The sequence below is a fragment of the Phodopus roborovskii genome, unplaced genomic scaffold (genome assembly GCF_943737965.1).
Source record: "Phodopus roborovskii unplaced genomic scaffold, PHOROB, whole genome shotgun sequence".
Lineage (NCBI taxonomy): Eukaryota > Metazoa > Chordata > Mammalia > Rodentia > Cricetidae > Phodopus > Phodopus roborovskii.
In genome coordinates this window covers 5764562-5783683 of record NW_026125397.1, presented here as the reverse complement: position 1 = coordinate 5783683, position 19122 = coordinate 5764562, and the positions used below count along the sequence as shown (strand labels likewise).

The 19122-nt window shown below is 40.5% G+C and overlaps 1 pseudogene; it reads left to right on the top strand.

The window, feature by feature from the left end:
• Positions 1-18130: 18130 nt before the first annotated feature.
• On the top strand, positions 18131-18677 carry LOC127215001 (60S ribosomal protein L18a-like; annotated as a pseudogene).
• Positions 18678-19122: the final 445 nt, after the last annotated feature.

The following is a 19122-nucleotide window of genomic DNA, read 5'->3' as shown; positions in this document are numbered from 1 at the left end:
AATTAAGAGCACAACTGAAAGCCCTAAAACAAAGAGAAGCAAACTCACCCTGGAGGAGTAAATGCCAGGAAATAATCAATTTGAGGGCTGAAATCAAAAAAGTAGAAACTAGGAAAACAATACAAAGAATCAATGTAACAAAGAGTTGGTTTGATAGACAAACATTTATCCAAACTAACAGAAAGCAGAGAGAGAACATGCAAATCAACAAAATCAGAAACGAAAAGGGGAACATAACAACAGGCACTGAGGAAACTCAGAGAATTTTCAGGTCATATTTTGAAAACCTGTACTTCACAAAATTTGGAAATTCAAAGGAAGTGGACAAATTTTTGGATAGCTATCAATTACCAAAATTAAATCAAGAACAGATAAGCAACCCAAATAGGCCTATAACACCTAATGAAATAGAAACAGTCATCAAAAGCCTCTCTACCAAAAAAGAAAGCCCTGAGCCAGATGGCTTCAGTGAAGAATTCTACCAGAAATTCAAAGAAGAGCTAATCTCAATACTCCTGAAATTGTTCCACACAATAGAAGCAGAAGGTACATTACCAAAGTTTTTTTTTTTTTTGAGGGTACAATTACCTTGGTACCCAATCCACACAAAGACACAACTAAGAAAGAGAACTACAGACCAATATCTATCATGAACACTGATGCAAAAATACTTAATATAATACTGGAAAATCGAATCAAAAAAAAAATCAGAGAAATCATCCACCATTACCATGTAGGCTTCATCCCAGTGATGCAAGGATAGTTCAATATATGGAAATCTATCAATGTGATCCACCATATAAACAAAATAAAAAAGGAAAATAAAATGATTATCTCACTAGGTGCTCAAAAAGCCTTTGACAAAATCCAAAACCATGATAAAATCCAAATTCATGACAAAGGTCTTGGAGAGATCAGGGATAACAGGAACATAATTAAACATAACAAAAACAACATACAGTAAAACAACAGCCAATATAAAAATGAATGGAGAGAAGCTTAAGGTGATTCCTCTAAAATCAGGAACAAGACAAGGCTGTCCACTCTCTCCATATTTCTTCAATATCATACTTGAAGTTGTAGCTAAAGCTATAAGACAACAAGAGGAGATCAAAGGGATACAAATTGGAAAGGAAGAAGTCAAACTGTCACTATTTGCAGATGATATGATAGTTTACATAAGTGACTCTACAAGTGAACTCCAACAGCTGATAAACACATTCAGCAAACTAGCAGGATACAAGATAAACTCAAAAAAATCAGTAGCCCTACTATATACAGACAATAAAGGGGCTGAGGAAAAAATCATAGAAACATCACCCTTTACAATAGCCACAAACATAATTGTACTTATTTATCATTTAATATCTGTCTCACCTGTTAATAAATAAACTCTTTCTGGGCAGAGAATCTTTTCTCTATTTTCTTTTCTTATTTTATTTTATTTTATTTATTTTTTATTTTAAATGTCAATCTTAGTTCCCTCTCCCTCCCTCCCTCTTACCCTCTCTGCCCCCTCACATGCACCCTGACCACCCTCCCCTCCCATCCCCCCACCCCAATTCCACATGTAGGGCAATGCCATCCAGGTGGGGTCATGTAAACCTGTCAAGTCATTTGAAGTAGGGACTAGGACTTCTCTCCTATCTCTAGGTTAAGGCAGTATCCCTCCATGGAGGATGTGTCCGCAAGGTCCTTTTGTGCACCTGGAATACATCCTGGTTCCACTGCCTGAGGTCCCTTAGACTGCTAAGTCCTTCTAGCTGAAACCCATATTCAGGGGGGCTTGAGCCAGTCCACCCCTCCCCCCAAAAAAACCCTGGCATGGTAAAGGAACAATAGTAAGAAGGTTCAAAAAATGAGAAGGTAAAGTTGCAGGAGATCTGGTCAGCACAAAGCTGATTGTTTAGCACAGGGGCAAGCAAAAGTTATATGTAAAGTACCAGATATTTATTCATCATTTCTGGACCATATGCTATCTGTTGTAAGTATTCAAGCAAATAAATAAATTTCAAATGTCTCTCTCTCTCTCTCTCTCTCTCTCTCTCTCTCTCTCTCTCTCACACACACACACACACACACACACACACACACACAAATAGCCACAAACAACAAAAAGTATCTTGGGGTAATCCTTACCAAAAAAGTGAATGACTTTTATAGCAAGAACTTTGTATCTTTAAAGAAAGAAATTATAGAAGACACCAGAAAACAGAAATCTCCCATGCACTTGGAAAGGTAGGATACATAGTAAAAATGACAATCTTGCTAAAAGCAATCTACAGATTCAATGCAATCCCCATCAAAATCCCAGCACCATTCTTTACAGACCTTGAAAGGATAATAATCAACTTTATATGGAAAAACAAGACCCAGGGTAGCCAAAACAGCCCTGTACAATAAAGGAACTTCCAGAGGTATCACCATTTTTTACTTCAAGTTGTACTTAAGAGCTATAGTCCTAAGAACAGCTTGGTATTGGCACAAAAATAGACAGGTAGACCAATGGAATTGAATTGAAAACCCTGTTATTAACTCACACACCTATGAAGTCTGATTTTTGACAACGCAGCTAAAATTATACAATGGAAAAAAGAAAACATCTTCAATAGATGGTGCTGGCATAACTGGATGCTCATGTATAGAAGGCTGCATATAGACCCATGTTTATTGACGTGCATAAAACTTAAGTTCAAATGGATCAAAGACCTCAACATAAATCCAGCCACACTGATCCTCTTAGAAGAGAAAGTGGGAGGTACTCTTGAATGTAGTATGAGTACAGGAGACTGGTTCCTGAACATAACTCCAGGAGCACAGACACTGAGATCAACTATTAATAAATGGGACCTCCTCAAACTAAAAAGCTTCTATAAGGTAAAGGACACAGTCAACAAGACAAAAACAGCAGCCCACAAAATGGGAAAAGATCTCCATCAACCCCACTTCTGACAGAGGGCTGATCTCCAAAATGTACAAAGAACTCAAGAAGCTAGTTACCAAAACACCAAATAATACAATTAAAAAGGGGGATACAGAACTAAATACAGAATCCAAAATTGGCTGAAAGACACTTAAGAAAGTTCTCAATATCCTTAGCCAGCAGGGAAATGTAAATGAAAACAACTCTGAGATACCATCTTGCTCGTGTCAGAATGGCTAAGAATGGACAGGATGTGGAGAAAGGGGAACACTCTGCCTCTGCTGATGGGAGTGCAAACTCGTACAGCGACTTTGGAAATCATTATGGTGGTTCCTCAGGAAAATGGGAATCAGTCTACCACAAGATCCAGCTGTTCCACTTTTAGGCACATACCCAGTAGATACACAATCATACAACAAGGACACCTATTCAACTATATTCATAGCAGCAGTATTGGTAATAGACAAAACCTGGAAGCAGCCTAGATGTTCCTCAATGGAAGAATGGATGGGGAAAATGTATTACATTTACATAATGGAGTAGTAATCAGCAGAAAAACAAAACAAAACAAAAACAGAAACAATGGAATCTTGAAATTAGAAGGTAAATGGATGGATAGAAGAAACCATCCTGAGTGAGATAACCCAGTCACAAAAAGACAAACATGGTATGTACACACTCAAATAGGGTTTTTAGACAGAGCAAAGAATTACTGGCCTACAATCCACACTCCCAGAGAAGCTAGGAAACAAGGAGTACCCTAAGAGAGACATACACGGTCCTCCAGAGAAGGGGAAAGGGACAAGACCTCCTGAGCACTTTGGAAACGGCTGAGGGGGTGGGGGGAAGGGATGTGATAAATCTGGCACTAGGGAAATGTCCAGAGATCTACAAAGATGACCACAACTAACAATCTAAGCAATAGTGGAGAGGCTACATTAAATGAGATTGATGACTACCTTATATGCTATCCTAGAGCCTTCTTCCGGTAGTTGATGGAAGCAGAAGCAGACACCCACAGCTAAACAGTGAACAGAACTCTTGTAATCCAGTTGCAGAAAGGAAGGTGTGATGAGCAAAAGGGTCCACACCAGGCTGGAGAAACCCACAGAAACAGCTGACCTGAACAAGGGGGAGCTCATGGAACCTAGACTGATAGCTGGGAAACCAGCATAGGACAGACCCAGAGCCCCTGAATGTGGGTGTTAGTTAGGAGGACTGGGAAGTCTATGGGGCCTTCGCTAGCAGGTCAGTATTTATTCCTAGTATATGAATGGATTTTGGGAGCCCATTCCACATAGAGGGATACTCTCTCAGCCTAGACACATGGGGAGGGCCTAGGCCCTGCTCCAAATGATATGACAGACTTTGAAGATCCCCCAAGGAGGACCTCACCCTCCCTGGGGTGCAGAAAGGGAATAGGAGAAGGGTTGTGGAGGGATAGGAGAGGAGAGATGGGTAGGAAACTGGAATTGACATATAAAACAAGCTTGTTTCAAATTTAAATAAAAATTATTAAAAAATTCCCATTGCAATTAAGGAAATAATGGTATATTTACTAAAGAGTGCTAGAAAAATTTATATATTTTTACAATAATCAAATTATGATTCCTATCTTATATCACATACAAAATACAATATTAAGTGGGTTATAGATTAAAATATTTGTTATAGACCTAGGTATATGAAAGATAAATCAATAACATTTATCATTTATTTATTTTTGTAGGAAATATAAGATGGACAAGATTTTCTTAACTAGAACAAAGAAAACACTAGTTGTATAACCAAATAAAAATAACCCGGCCTTCATTAATTGATTAAAAATATATGGTAATTAGGCTGGAGAGATGGCTCAGCTATTAAAGGCTAGGCTCACAACCAAAAAATATGAGTATATGATCATCAAAAGATACTATCATAAAAGTGAAATGATAGCTCAGGAAAGGCATTTGTTTGCTTATGTGAGTTAGAGAACTCATTCTGGAAAAAGCAAACAAATTAATTATGAAAAATAAAAAATAACCAAAAAGATAAACCATTCTTTGAGGAAGATAATGAGTCAACATTTTACAAAGTAGTATCATGGCCCTCCATGAAACACACATTAAAAACCACTAGAAATAATCTGAACATTACCAGCTTAAATATACTTGGAAGCATGGCTGATACTAAACGCAGGACCGACACAGATCAGCTAAAATTCTTAGACACTGCTGTGGGAATTTAGAGTTTGAAGTTTTGCTACCACTTGAGAAAACTGTTTTCTAAGTGCCTTCTGATGCTAAACATAGTGAATGGGGTCTTGATCTTAGGGACATACAACACACACAAGAGCTCATGTCCACATAATGGTTTGTATATATGCTCAAAGAAGAGAAAATGATGGTAAGGACTACACCGTATCTTCTCAAAAGTCATGCTGAAGTTTAATAGTGTTGGAATGAGGTGAAGCCAAAGCCATAGGCCCTTCACAGTGGGATCAGTGTGTCCTTGTAAGGAAAGCTAGAGACAGACAACAAGGTTGTATACTGGTTACCTGCAGTCCAAGATGAGAGACCTCATCAGATATGAGCCATGCTGTCTTCTTAATCTTGGACTTGCCAGTCTCTAGAACCAAAGAAAATAAATTTCTGCCTTGCATGCCATTAAGTCCATGTTTTGTTATTACAGACTGAGTTTAGATAAATGATAATTATTCAGTGATATATTCATATAAAATTCATATTCTAAATGAGATACTTTACAGTAATGAAAATAAACATTACAGGTGCACATGTATGTTGTACTACACAGTAATAAAAAGAAACATATTACATATTTGTGAACTGAAAATGTACTATACTGGTGAAAAGAAACCAGCTACAAAAGAAATATAATATATAATATCTTAATATCCTTTACTACTTTCTGCCTAATGAAATACATATGCTTTGTTGTTCACTTCAGTTACAGAATTCATCTCTGATTCCTTTAGTTAAAAAATCTCCATTTAGAACACTATTTCTTTTTTTTTTATATATAACAAAGCCCAATTAAATGAAAACAAACATTTATACACAATATTTGGGAATTTGGGCGTTGTTCTTTCCAAACTACTTCCTGCTGGTAAGGGGCGCTGTCATGGGGGATTTGAAGAAGATTCAGAAATCCTGGCTGTAGTCTGTAAGGCTGCTTTGTCCAGCTGTTTTGAATGTAGGATCACCTTGTACTCTGTTTCAGGTGGTCTGGCGTGATCAAACCACATTAGTCTGGAAGGAATCCACATCTTTTCATTTTCTGTGTAAACAAAAATAGAAATCCTTTTCCCCAGTAACTTGTCCTTCAACTTAAATTTTGGAGTCAAAGCATTTTTTTAATTTAATTTATTATTTTACATGTCGATCCCAGTTGCCTCTCCTTCCCTCCAACCCTCCCTCCCTCCTTCCCTCCCTTTTACCCTCTCTGCCCTCTCAATGCACTCTAAACACCCTCCCCTCCCATCCCCCACCCCAATTCCATATGTAGGGGAATGCCATCCAGTTGGGGTCATGTAGATCTGACAGGTCATGTGAAGTAGGGACTAGGGCTTCTCTCCTGTCTCTAGATTAAGGCAGTTATCCCTCCATGGGGGATATGTTCGCAAAGTCCTTTTGTGCACCAGGGATACATCCTGGCTCTACTGTCTGAGGTCTCTTAGACTGCTCAGTCCTTCTGGCTGAGACCCATATTCAGGGGGCCTGAGTCAGTCCCATGCTGGCTTCCCAGCTATCAGTCTAGTGGCCATTAGCTCCTCCTTGTTCAGGTAAGCTGTCTGTATGTGTTTCTGCTGCATGGTCTTGTCCTCTCCATCTGTATCTGGGTTCTAGTTCGACTCAGTGTTTATGTATGGGTGTTTGATCCTTTAGAACGCTATTTCTAAGACTGTTAAGCATTTTTTATTTTCTTTTGCAATTATTCATATGGTATTTTTTCCATTAGCATGTGAACCTATGAAAAAAAGGTACTATATTTTAGTCACCCTTACATTTCAAGCACAGCTTCCAGATCACAGTAGTGCCCAGAATAACTGACAGGACATCCCTTGACCAATTCTAGATCTCGTGGCCAAGGAGATAGACAAATGGGCTGTAGCAGAAGTGCTATGAAAATCTTATTTAATTAACCAACTGTCAGTGTTTTGCTTCTGGTACTGAAAAGGAAGAGATTCACAGTGCCAAGAGAGCTTTTATTTCTTCCCTCCCATCACTGAAGAAGGGCATGTCTGGTCACGCAAAGAACCCCTAGTTCTCAGGAAGATGGTAGACCTGGAGTTCTTGGAAAGCCACCTGCTGTGTTATGCAATATTGTTGGGATGAACAGTCATAGGCTGTGCTTTAGTTTGGTCTCTATTATTTTGTTTGCTTTGGGGGGGGGAGGATTCAAACCATGTGCCAAAACCATTTAATCCTCATATTAGATTTCTTTTGGATTTTCTTTCCCTAACTGTGTAGAGACATAAGCTGGAAGGTAGGATGTACTTCACACATTTGATGATATGTATTTGTTCTAAAAAATAAAACAAGAGGCAAAACCAAAACCTAGCATCACATACACAAAATCATATGTATTTTTGTTAGCACATTTGTTTCTTTATAGCTGGGATTTGGCTACCTAAGTAAAAGCAGGTGTCATGCAATTCTGTCATTTGCTTTAAATTTAGTAACATTATCAAATATGAATACAGTTTTTCAAAGATGCATGAGAATGTTTTGTTTCTGTTTCCATTGTTTATGAATGCGGTCTTTAAGCACTTGGCTGGCTTCCATATCACTGAATACTTACCCTTGGCTATGCCTTCCTCCTACAAGTGTAGGGGACTGGTCCATTTCAGCACATGACTCCCAGGGTTCATTTGGGGTTCTCATGGCAGAGTGCAAACAAATATTCTTGTTGTTTGAGGTAAAAGCATATAAATCAGCACTTTTCTAGGTGTTGTCTGTGTACTCATATGCAGTTACTAAATCATTAGTACAAGTATTTGAGAAACTAATTAAATCTAAACGACTAATTCAAAGTTGCAGAGTCATGTACACAGAATATGATTCATGGAAGTAGGCACAGCTTCACATCCAGGACTTGGTAACATTTTATTTGTGTACATTTAGGGGAGTCGGTGGCAGGAGTTCATTGGCTGCACCTGTTGCAAAAAGTTGTGAAGGCAAGGCAGAGTCTGAACTGGGCTTCATACCATGGGCCGGTGGCACTTCAAGAATGATCACCCCATGCCAGCCATACCCTGGCAGTGCTGAGGCTTCTCATAACTCTTCTGCACAGTCCGTACAGATCATGAAGAAATAGGAAAACCGAACCCCACTGGGACCTGGTCTTCACCAGGGAGGGAGGCTGTGAAGATGGGAAGCAAGAACCAAGTTTCCTTTCTTTTGAGTAATCTGTACTTGCATTTGTCATAGAGAGGGAGGAATGACAAACAAAGGGGTCAAGACCACACTGGGAAAACACACTGAAACAGGTGACCTAATCAAAGTGGGAACTCATGGACCCCAGTCTGACAGCTGCAGAATGAACATAGGACAAAACCAGCCTCACTGAATGTGGGTGTCAGCTTGGAGGCCTGAGCAGTCTATGGGACCCCTGGCAGTGGAACCAGGGTGTAGCCCTAGTGCATGAATGAACTTCGGGAGCCCATTCCCCATGGAGGGATACTCCCTTAGCCTAGAGACACGGGGGAGGGCCTAGGCCCTACCACAAATAATTGACAGATTTTGATGATCCCTCATAGAAGGCATTACCCTCCCTGGGGAGTGGATGGGGGATTGAATGAGGGCAGTGTGGGGAATGGGTGGATGGGAGGGAGAGGGAACTGGGATTGATATGTAAAATAAGAAAAAATTATTAAATAATAATATTAAAAGAAAAAAAGATTAGAACATTTCCAAGGTGCGTTTTATTCTTATTAGTTGTACTTCTGAGTTTGAATCAAAGGTAGTCTGTATGCTACACTTTCAAAACAGCGCTGAAGTTCTGTAAGAAATGATGTTTCAGATTTTATACAAGTACTTGGATCTTACTCTTGTAAAAAGAAAACATAGACAAAAACCAAAACCCTGTTCCCTGAAACTGCTACACATGTGGCTGTGTTTTGTTATGTGTTGTAGCCCTGCATCCATTTCCCTATCTCCCTAAAAAGATTATTTTTAAGACTTGTTGTGAGTTCAAGGCCAGTGCTGTCTATATACTGTGTTCTGGACAGCCAGGCCTACATAGTGATAAGCTGTATCAAAACAAAAGCTATTAAAAAGGTGTGAGCTACTACACTCAACCCTAGGGTTTTATTTATTTATTTTTTTAATTTTGAGTACTTCATTCATGAGAACTCCCCATCCAATTATCCAACTTCTCCCATGTCCCCAAATTCAGAATCTTTCCTTAAGTAATTATTTTTATCATATAAACACACACACACACACACACACACACACACAAACACAATCTACTGGGTTCATTTAGCTTTGCCCATATGTACACATGCTGTCCAGGGCTGACCATTTGGGACTGGAAACCTGTGTGGGAGTTCATCCTTAGGAGAAATTGATTTCCCTCTCAGCAAACATTTACTAACTGCAACTGTTCATCTACACATAGATGTCTTCTGTCTACAGTTGCAAGTCAACTGGTGTTGTCTTTTGTTGGTCCTGTTCAGATCACCATATTGTTGGGAGTTCCTGGGTACATTTTCCCTGTCATGTGTAGGGGAAAATATCTCATAGCATATATCCTAGACCCCTGACTCTTACAAGCTTTCCACTTCTTTTTCAGTGATCAGTCTCCTCATGCCCATGATCAGAAGAAAGCCTGATACCTTCTAGCCAAGGGCAAGTCTAGACCAATCAGATGTTCTTCTTTTTTTTTTTTTTATGCATATAGAGTATTTTTTATTTAATTTTATATAACAAAGTCCAATTAAATGAAAACAAACATTTATACACAATATTTGGGAATTTGGGCGTCGTTCTTTCCAAACTACTTCCTGCTGGTAAGGGGCGCTGTCTTGGGGGATTCGAAGAAGATTCAGATATCCTAGCTGTAGTCTGTAGGGCTGTTTTGTCCAGCTGTTTGGAATGTAGGATCAGCTTGTACTCTGTTTCAGGCGGTCTGGTGTGATCAAACCACATTAGTCTGGAAGGAATCCACATCTTTTCATTTTCTGTGTAAACAAAAATAGAAATACTTTTCCCCAGTAACTTGTCCTTCAACTTAAATTTTGGAGTCAAAGCGTTTTTTTTTTTTTTTTTTTTTTTTTTTATTTTACATGTCGATCCCAGTTCCCTCTCCCTCCCTCCCTCCCTCCCCCCAAGCCCTCCCTCCCTCCTTCCCTCCCTTTTGCCCTCTCTACCCTCTCCCATGCACTCTAAACACCCTCCCCTCCCAACCCCCCACCACAATACAATATGTAGGGGAATGCCATCCAGTTGGGGTCATGTAGATCTGACAGGTCCTGTGAAGTAGGGACTAGGGCTTCTCTCCTATCTCTAGAATAAGGCAGTTATCCCTCCATGGGGGATATGTTTGCAAAGTCCTTTTGTGCACCAGGGATACATCCTGGCTCCACTGTCTGAGGTCTCTTAGACTGCTCAGACCTTCTGGCTGAGACCCATATTCAGGGGGGTCCGAGTCAGACCCCTGTTGGCTTCCCAGCTATCAGTCTAGTGGCCCTTAGCTCCTCCTTGTTCAGGTAAGCTGTCTCTATGTACTTCTACCGCATGGTCTTGTCCTCTCCATCTGCTTCTGGGTTCTAGTTTGACTCAGTGTTTATGTATGGGTGTTTGCTCCTGTTTTCAACAGGCATTAGTTGAGGACTCCATGGAGAAGTTAGTTGTTGATCTCACTCTCCGGGAAGGGCATTTATGATAGCCTTTCCACGGAAGCTGAGATTGTTAGTTGGGAGCAGTCTTGTACTTCCCTCGACCTTTCTTTGTGTTCAACTTTATCTTCAAACCAATATTGGCTCCCTCTTTTATGTTCTCTCTCTCTGTCTCTGTCTCTCTCTCTCTTTCCTATTTTCCATTCCTAACCAGGCTCAATCCTCCTGGTCGCACATGCCTTCCTCTCCTCCCTCTCATTTTCTCCTACTTCTCTCTCCATTAGCTGTCCTCCCCCACTATACCTGAGGTCTGGGGGACTTGTCCCTTCCCAGTTCTGTGAGGGACTTTATATGAATCTCTTAGAATACAACTTGTATCCTAGTTCCTCTGGTGATGTGAATTATAGGCTGGTGATCATTTGATCTAGGTCTAAAATCCATATATGAGTGAGTACATACTGTGTTCCTCTTTTTGTGACTGGGTTACCTCATTCAGGATGGTTTCTTCAAGTGCCATCCACTTGCCTGCGAATTTCAAGATACCATTATTTTTTTCTGCAGAGTAGTATTCCATTGTGTAGATGTGCCACATCTTCATTAACCATTCTTCAATTGAAGGGCATCTAGGTTGCTTCCAGGTTCTTGCTATTACAAATAGTGCTGCTATGAACATAGTTGAACAGATGTCTTTGTTGCATTGATGTGAATCCTTTGGGTATATGCCTAAGAGGGGGATTGCCGGGTCCTGTGGTAAACTAATTCCCATTTTCCTGAGGAACCGCCATACTGATCTCCAAAGTGGCTGTATGAGTTTGCACTCCCACCAGCAGTGGAGGAGTGTTCCACTTTCTCCACATCCTCTCCAACATAAGTCATCACTGGTGTTTCTAATTTTAGCCATTCTGGCAGGGGTAAGATGGTATCTCAAAGTTGTTTTGATTTGCATTTCCCTGATAGCTAAGGATGTGGAGCATTTTCTTAAGTGTCCTTCAGCCTTTTTGATTTCCTCCATTGAGAATTCTTTCTTCAGTTCTGTACCCCATTTTTTAATAGGGTTATTTGGTGTTTTGTTGACTAGTTTCTTGAGTTCTTTGTATATTTTGGAGATCAGCCCTTTGTCGGATATAGGATTAGTGAAAATCTTTTCCCAGTCAGTGGGCTGCCGTTTGGTCTTGTCAACTGTGTCCATTGCCGTACAGAAGCTTCTAAGTTTGAAGAGGTCCCATTTATTAATTGTTTCTTTCAGTGTCTGTGCCCCTGGAGTTATGTTCAAGAAGCGGTCTCCTATACCAATTTGTTCAAGGGTACCTCCTACTTTCTCTTCTAAGAGGTTCAATGTGGCTGGATTGATGTTGAGGTCTTTGATCCATTTGGACTTGAGTTTTGTGCATGGCGACAGACATGGGTCTATCTGCAGTCTTCTACACACCCTCATCCAATTGTGCCAGCACCATTTGTTGAAGATGCTGTCTTTGCCCCATTGTATAATTTTAGCTGTTTTGTCGAAAATCAGGTGTTCATAGGTGCGTGGATTAATATCAGGATTTTCAATTCGATTCCATTGGTCTACCTGTCTATTTTTATGCCAATACCAGGCTGTTTTCAGAACCATAGCTCTGTAGTAGAGCTTAAAGTCAGGAATGGTGATGCCTCCTGATGTTCTTTTATTGTATAGGGTTGTTTTGGCTATCCTGGGTCTTTTGTTTTTCCATATAAAGTTGATTATTATCCTTTCAAGGTCGGTGAAGAATTGTGGTGGGATTTTAATGGGGATTGCATTGAATCTGTAGATTGCTTTTGGTAAGATTGCCATTTTTACTATGTTTATCCTACCTATCCAAGAGCATGGGAGGTCTTTCCATTTTCTGGTATCTTCTTTAATTTCTTTCTTTAGAGTCACAAAGTTCTTATTATATAGATCTTTTATTTGTTTGGTAAGCATTACACCAAGATACTTTATGTTGCTTGTGGCTATTGTAAAGGGTGATGTTTCTCTGATTTCTTTCTCTGCCTCTTTGTAGTCTGAAAAAAATAGGGCTACTGATTTTTTTGAGTTTATCTTGTATCCTGCTAGTTTGCTGAAGGTGTTTATCAGCTGTAGGAGTTCCCTGGTAGAGTTTATTGGGTCGCTTATGTAAACTATCATATCATCTGCAAATAGAGACAGTTTGACTTCTTCCTTTCCAATTTGGATGCCCTTGATCTCCTTTTGTTGTCTTATAGCATTAGCTAGAACTTCTAGTACGATATTGAAGAGATATGGAGAGAGAGGACAGCCTTGTCTTGTTCCTGATTTTAGAGGAATTGGCTTAAGTTTCTCTCCATTCAGTTTGATGTTGGCAGTTGGTTTGCTGTATATTGCTCTTATTATGTTTAGGTATGTTCCTGTTATCCCTGACCTCTCTAATACCTTTATCATGAAAGGGTGTTGAATTTTATCGAAGGCTTTTTCTGCATCTAGGGAGATAATCATATGGTTTTTCTTTTTCAGTTTGTTTATATGGTGGATCACGTTGATAGATTTTCGTATGTTAAACCATCCCTGCAATCCAGGTATGAAGCCTACTTGATCATGGTGGATGATTTCTCTGATGTATTTTTGAATTCGGTTTGCCATTATTTTATTGAGTATTTTTGCATCGATGTTCATCAGGGATATTGGTCTGTAGTTTTCTTTCTTAGTTGTGTCTTTGTGAGGTTTGGGTACCAAAGTTATTGTGGCCTCATAAAAAGAGATTGGCAATAAACCTTCTGTTTCTATCTTGTGGAACAGTTTGAGGAGTAGTGGTATTAGTTCTTCCTTGAATGTCTGGTAGAATTCTGCACTGAATCCATCTGGCCCTGGACTTTTTTTCGTTGGAAGGCTTTCGATGACTGCTTCTATTTCATTTCGGGTTATAGGTCTATTTAAGTTGTTTGTCTGTTCTTGATTTAATTTTGGTAAGTGATAGTTATCCAGAAACTTGTCCATTTCCTTTGAATTTTCAATTTTTGTGGAATACAGATTTTCGAAGTATGACCTGAAAATTGTCTGGATTTCCTCTGTGTCTGTTGTTATGTTCCCCATTTCGTTTCTGATTTTGTTAATTTGCATGTTCTGTCTCTGCTTTTTCGTTAATTTGGATAAAGGTTTATCAATCTTGTTGATTTTCTCAAAAAACCAACTCTTTGTTGCATTGATTTTTTATATTGTTTTCCTGGTTTCTATTTTGTTGATTTCAGCCCTCAAATTGATTATTTCCTGGCGTCTGCTCCTGCGGGGTGAATTCGCTTCTCTCTGTTCTAAGGTTTTCAGTTGCGCTGTTAATTCATTTATGTGACTATCCTCTGTTTTCTTCATATGGGCACTTAGTGCAATGAACTTCCCTCGTAGCACTGCTTTCAAGGTGTCCCATAAGTTCGGGTATGTTGTATCCTCATTCTCGTTGAATATTAGAAAGTCTTTAATTTCTTTCTTTATTTCTTCTTTGACCCAGGAGTGGTGCAATTGCACATTGTTAAGTTTCCATGAGTTTGCAGGTTTTCTGCTATTTGTATTGTTGTTGAATTCCAATTTTAAAGCATGGTGGTCCGATAAGATACAGGGGACTATTTCTATTCTCTTGTATCTGTTGAGGTTTGTTATGTCTCCTAGTATGTGGTTGATTTTAGAGAAGGTTCCATGTGGAGCAGAGAAGAAGGTATATTCTTTTGTCTTTGGATGGAATGTTCTATAGATGTCTGTTAGCCCCAGTTGAGACATAACTTCTGTTAATTCTTTTGTTTCTTTGTTGAGTTTCTGATTTGTGGTCCTGTCTAGTGTTGAGAGTGGTGTATTGAAGTCTCCCACTATAAGTGTGTGAGGTTTTATATGAGCTTTGAGTTTTAGTAGTGTTTCTTTTACGAATGTGGGTGGCTTTGTATTAGGGGCATAGATGTTCAGAATTGAGACTTTGTGTTGATGGATTTCTCCTGAGATGAATATGAAATGACCATCTTCATCTCTTTTGACTAGTTTTGGTTTGAAGTCTAGCTTGTTAGATATTAGGATAGCTACGCCTGCTTGCTTCTTATTTCCATTTGATTGGAAAATCTTTTCCCAACCCTTTACCCTGAGGTAATGTCTATCTTTGGAGCTAAGATGTGTTTCTTGTATGCAGCAGAAGGATGGATTCTGTCTTCGTATCCATTCTGTTAATCTGTGTCTTTTTATAGGTGAGTTAAGACCATTAATGTTGAGGGTGAGTAAGGACCATTGATTGTTGATGGTTGTTTGATTTAGGTTTGTTGTTGGCAGTGGTATTGTGAATATATTTGTTCTGCTTCACCCTAGGTTTCTGGTGTAGTTGGATTATCTGTTGCCTACATTTTTGTGGGCGTAGTTACCTTCCTTGGGTTGGAATTTTCCTTCCAATACTTTCTGTAGGGCTGGATTTGTAGATACATATTGGGAAAATCTGGTTTTGTCATTGAATATCTTGTTCTCTCCATCTATATTGACTGAGAGTTTTGCTGGATATAGTAGCCTAGGCTGGCATCCGTGTTCTCTTAATACTTTTAGAACAACTATCCAGGACCTTCTGGCCTTGAGGGTTTCCATGGAGAAGTCAGGTGTAATTTTGATAGGTCTGCCTTTATATGTTACCTGTCCTTTTTCCTTCGCTGCTCTTAATATTCTTTCTTTATTCTGTATGCTAGGTGTTTTGATTATTATATGTCGAGGGGTCTTTTTTCTTTGGTCCAGCCTATTTGGGGTTCGGTATGCTTCTTGTACTTTCATGGGCATGTCCTTCTTCAGATTTGGAAAGTTTTCCTCGATGATTTTGTTGAATATGTTTTCAGCACCTTTGAGCTGGGCTTCCTCACCTTCCTCTATGCCTATTATTCTTAGGTTTGGCCTTTTCATGGTGTCCCACATTTCCTGGATGTTGTGTGTTAAGGATTTGTTGGATTTATGGTTTTCTTTGGTCGATGAATCTATATCTTCTAGTTTATCTTCTGCGCCTGAGATTCTCTCTTCCATCTCTTGAATTCTATTGGTTATGCTTGTGTCCGTGGTTTCCGATTTTTTGCCCAGCTTTTCAATTTCCAGCTTTCCTTCCATTTGTGTTGCCTTTATTTTCTCAATTTCGGTTTTCAAATCTTGAACCGTTTCCTTCACCTGGTTAATTGTTTTTTCTTGGCTTTCTGTACTTTCCTTAAGGAATTTGTTCATTTCTTCCACTTTTTTGTTTGTTTTTTCCTCTATTTCTTTAAGGGATTTTCTCATATCTTCTTTGAGGGCCTCTATCATTTTTATGATGGTGATTTTTAAGTCGTACCCTTCTGCTTCCTCTGCTTTGTTGTTGTGTTCCATTCTAGTTGGTGTAGATTCCCTAGATTCTGGTGGTGTCATGTTTGTCTTTCTGTTGTTAGGTGTTCTCTTGTATTGCCTTCTTCCCATAGTTTCTTCCAGTAGGTGTTGGTGGTGTCTCTTCCCTCTCTCTATGGTTCTTCCCAGATGGGCTTATGTGGATCAAAGATTCAATGTCTGTATCTCTGTGTGGTCCAAGCTCTCTAGGAGGCTTCTCTCTGGCCAATAGCCGGCAGAAGAGGACGAGGGCTGGACTGGAACTTGAGAAGGTTTTGCAGGGTAGTGGGATCTCACTGGAAACTGGCGCTCTCCAGCTGAGACCTCATTCTTTGGCAGGGGCCCGGATTTGTGGGTCAAGGATCTTGCCTGCAGGAACTCCAAGTGGACCCGCAGAGATAGGCGGATCTCTGGGAGGGGCCTGGGACTCCAGTAGAGGACTGGAGGCGGGGTCAGGGACCAAGCCGGTGGAAATTACAGGTGGTCCCACGTGGATAGTCAGGTCTCCTTTGTTCGGAGTTGCTCCGAGAGGTCTCCGAAGTAGGGTGGACTGTTGGCTCCACCCTCTGTCCCAGTGCTCAACCAGAGCGGCAGGACCGTAGGTGGGGTAGGGCACAGGGTAGGGGGGGGTAGGCTGGAGGTTGGGATGGGTGGGGGTGTATCAGAGCTCCAAGGGTGCTCTCAAAGGGGACCGGAGACTGGAGCAGCAGGATCAGGGGCCAATCCAGGGAGTTCAGGCGGGGGAGGGGGAAAAGAGGTTGAAGGGGACAGGCAGCCCCGATTGGGCCCAGACTCACCTCTGGCCAATAGCCGGCAGAAGAGGACGAGGGCTGGGCTGGAACTTGAGAAGGTTTTGCAGGGTAGTGGGATCTCACTGGAAACTGGCGCTCTCCAGCTGAGACCTCGTTCTTTGGCAGGGGCCCGGATTTGGGGGTCAAGGATCTTGCCTGCAGGAACTCCAAGTGGACCCGCAGAGATAGGCAGATCTCTGCCAGATGTTCTTCTTTAACATTTTAATCTTAAGCAGAACAGGCTGCTGATGAGCAGCTATTTCCCTCCTGGTGTTTTGTTTCTTGCCAGCCCTTGCTGCCTCTGAGACTTCTATCTTCACGCTTGCTTTCTGGCTCTGGGGTCACAATTGCTTTATTTGTCCTTTGAAGCCTCCCATTTATACTCTGATAAACCTTGAATATTTGTTTTTTAATAAATTGTACAGCTATAGATTCTTACCAAAGATATTTCACTACCTGGTGACTTAACTTTTCTTTTTTTTTAAGGGAAAGTTTCATTATGTATACCTGGCATTTGCTATATAGATCTGGCTGTCTTGGACATGAAGCATTATCTTCCCAAGTGTGCACTACTACATCTAACTTATAATTTTATTTTAATAATTTTACTCAGGTTGTAAGTATTCACAAAGCAGGTAATATGAAATGGAAGTAAATCACTGATAAAGTGTGTCTATTGTTAATGACCAAGCATTTTTAAATTTCTCTCAATTGTTGAAATAAATGTGTTGGAACATCTTGGTGAAAATGCTGATAGGTGGCTTTAAAAGCTATCTACCATCTAATGGCAACATGTTTGAATTCTACACAGGTATGGTCTTAGATTGGCTGTGGGGAACTTATGACAACAAAGACATCCTGATTGTAGGAACCTACTGGAGATTAAGGAAGTTCTACTCACATGGATACTTTAGATAAGACAGAACAAGAACGAGAGAAGAGAGCCCCAAGCTCACACTGGAGAGGTGAGTGCAACGTTTTCAGGCATTAACATGGACTTGGTTCACATGTAATAAGCAACTATATTGTTGTGACATCAAGACTTCTTTAGTATGTAAGTCATGTCCCTGGAGTTCCCATTGGGAATCAGCTTATGTATAAGTCATAATAATCATAGTCACCTTCAGTGTCTGTGGGATTGGTCCTGCACATATTTTGAATAACAAAATCTATTGATGCTTTAGTTTCTTATATAAAACTGCATGCAGCCTTTTGTGACTGGTGGCGAAGGAGCACGTATCGCCATGAAGGCCTCAGGCACACTTTGGGAGTACCAGGTGGCGGGGCACTGCTTGTCCACCCCGAAGTGCCACACGCCACCACTATACCGAATGAGCATCTTTGCACCAAACCGTGTGGTGGCCAAGTCCTGCTTCTGGTATTTCGTGTCACAGCTGAAGAAGATGAAGAAATCTAGGGAGATAGTGTATTGTGGACAGGTGTTTGAGAAATCACCACTGCGTGTGAAGAACTTCGGCATCTGGCTGCGCTATGACCCCCGCACTGGCACACACAACATGTACGGAGGGTACCGGGACCTGACCACTGCTGGCGCTGTCACACAGTGCTATCAAGACTTGGGGGACCGACACCGTGCACATGCATACTCCATCCAGATGTGTGGAGGAGATCGCGGCGGGCAAGTGCCATCGGCCGGCTGTGAAGCAGTTCCATGACTCCAAGATCAAGTTCCCGTTGCCTCACTGTGTACTGCAGCGCCAGCGCAAGCCACGCTTCACCACCAAGAGGCCTAACACTTCTTCTAGACCCAAAAGCCCACTGACCCACTGAATAAAATGCGAGGGTCCTTAAGAAAAAAAAAAAAAAACCCAAAAAAACCAAACCAAACCAAACCAACCAACCAAAAGACAAAACTGCATGCAACCCATGCACACCTTCCCAAAACTTTCTCACCTATAAGATTAGACATATTTAACAATGCAAATGCTGTGTAAATCACTGTCATAGTAAATTCAGAATTCACAATGATGGATTGTCAGCAACTCTTTGCTAATTATTGTGTAAATTACCTTATGCATGGAGCCTGTGCCCATCATGTATGTTATGACTAACAGTGGAAGGAGAGGATAGTATTCCTCCTCCATGCAAAGCTAATTTGAAACAACCTACATCATTAGCAAGGAGAAATTCTTTCTCTTGGGTATATAAATAATGAAATTTATGACATATGGCATTAAGGTATAAAGAATAATATGGTGGCTGCTGAGAGCTATGA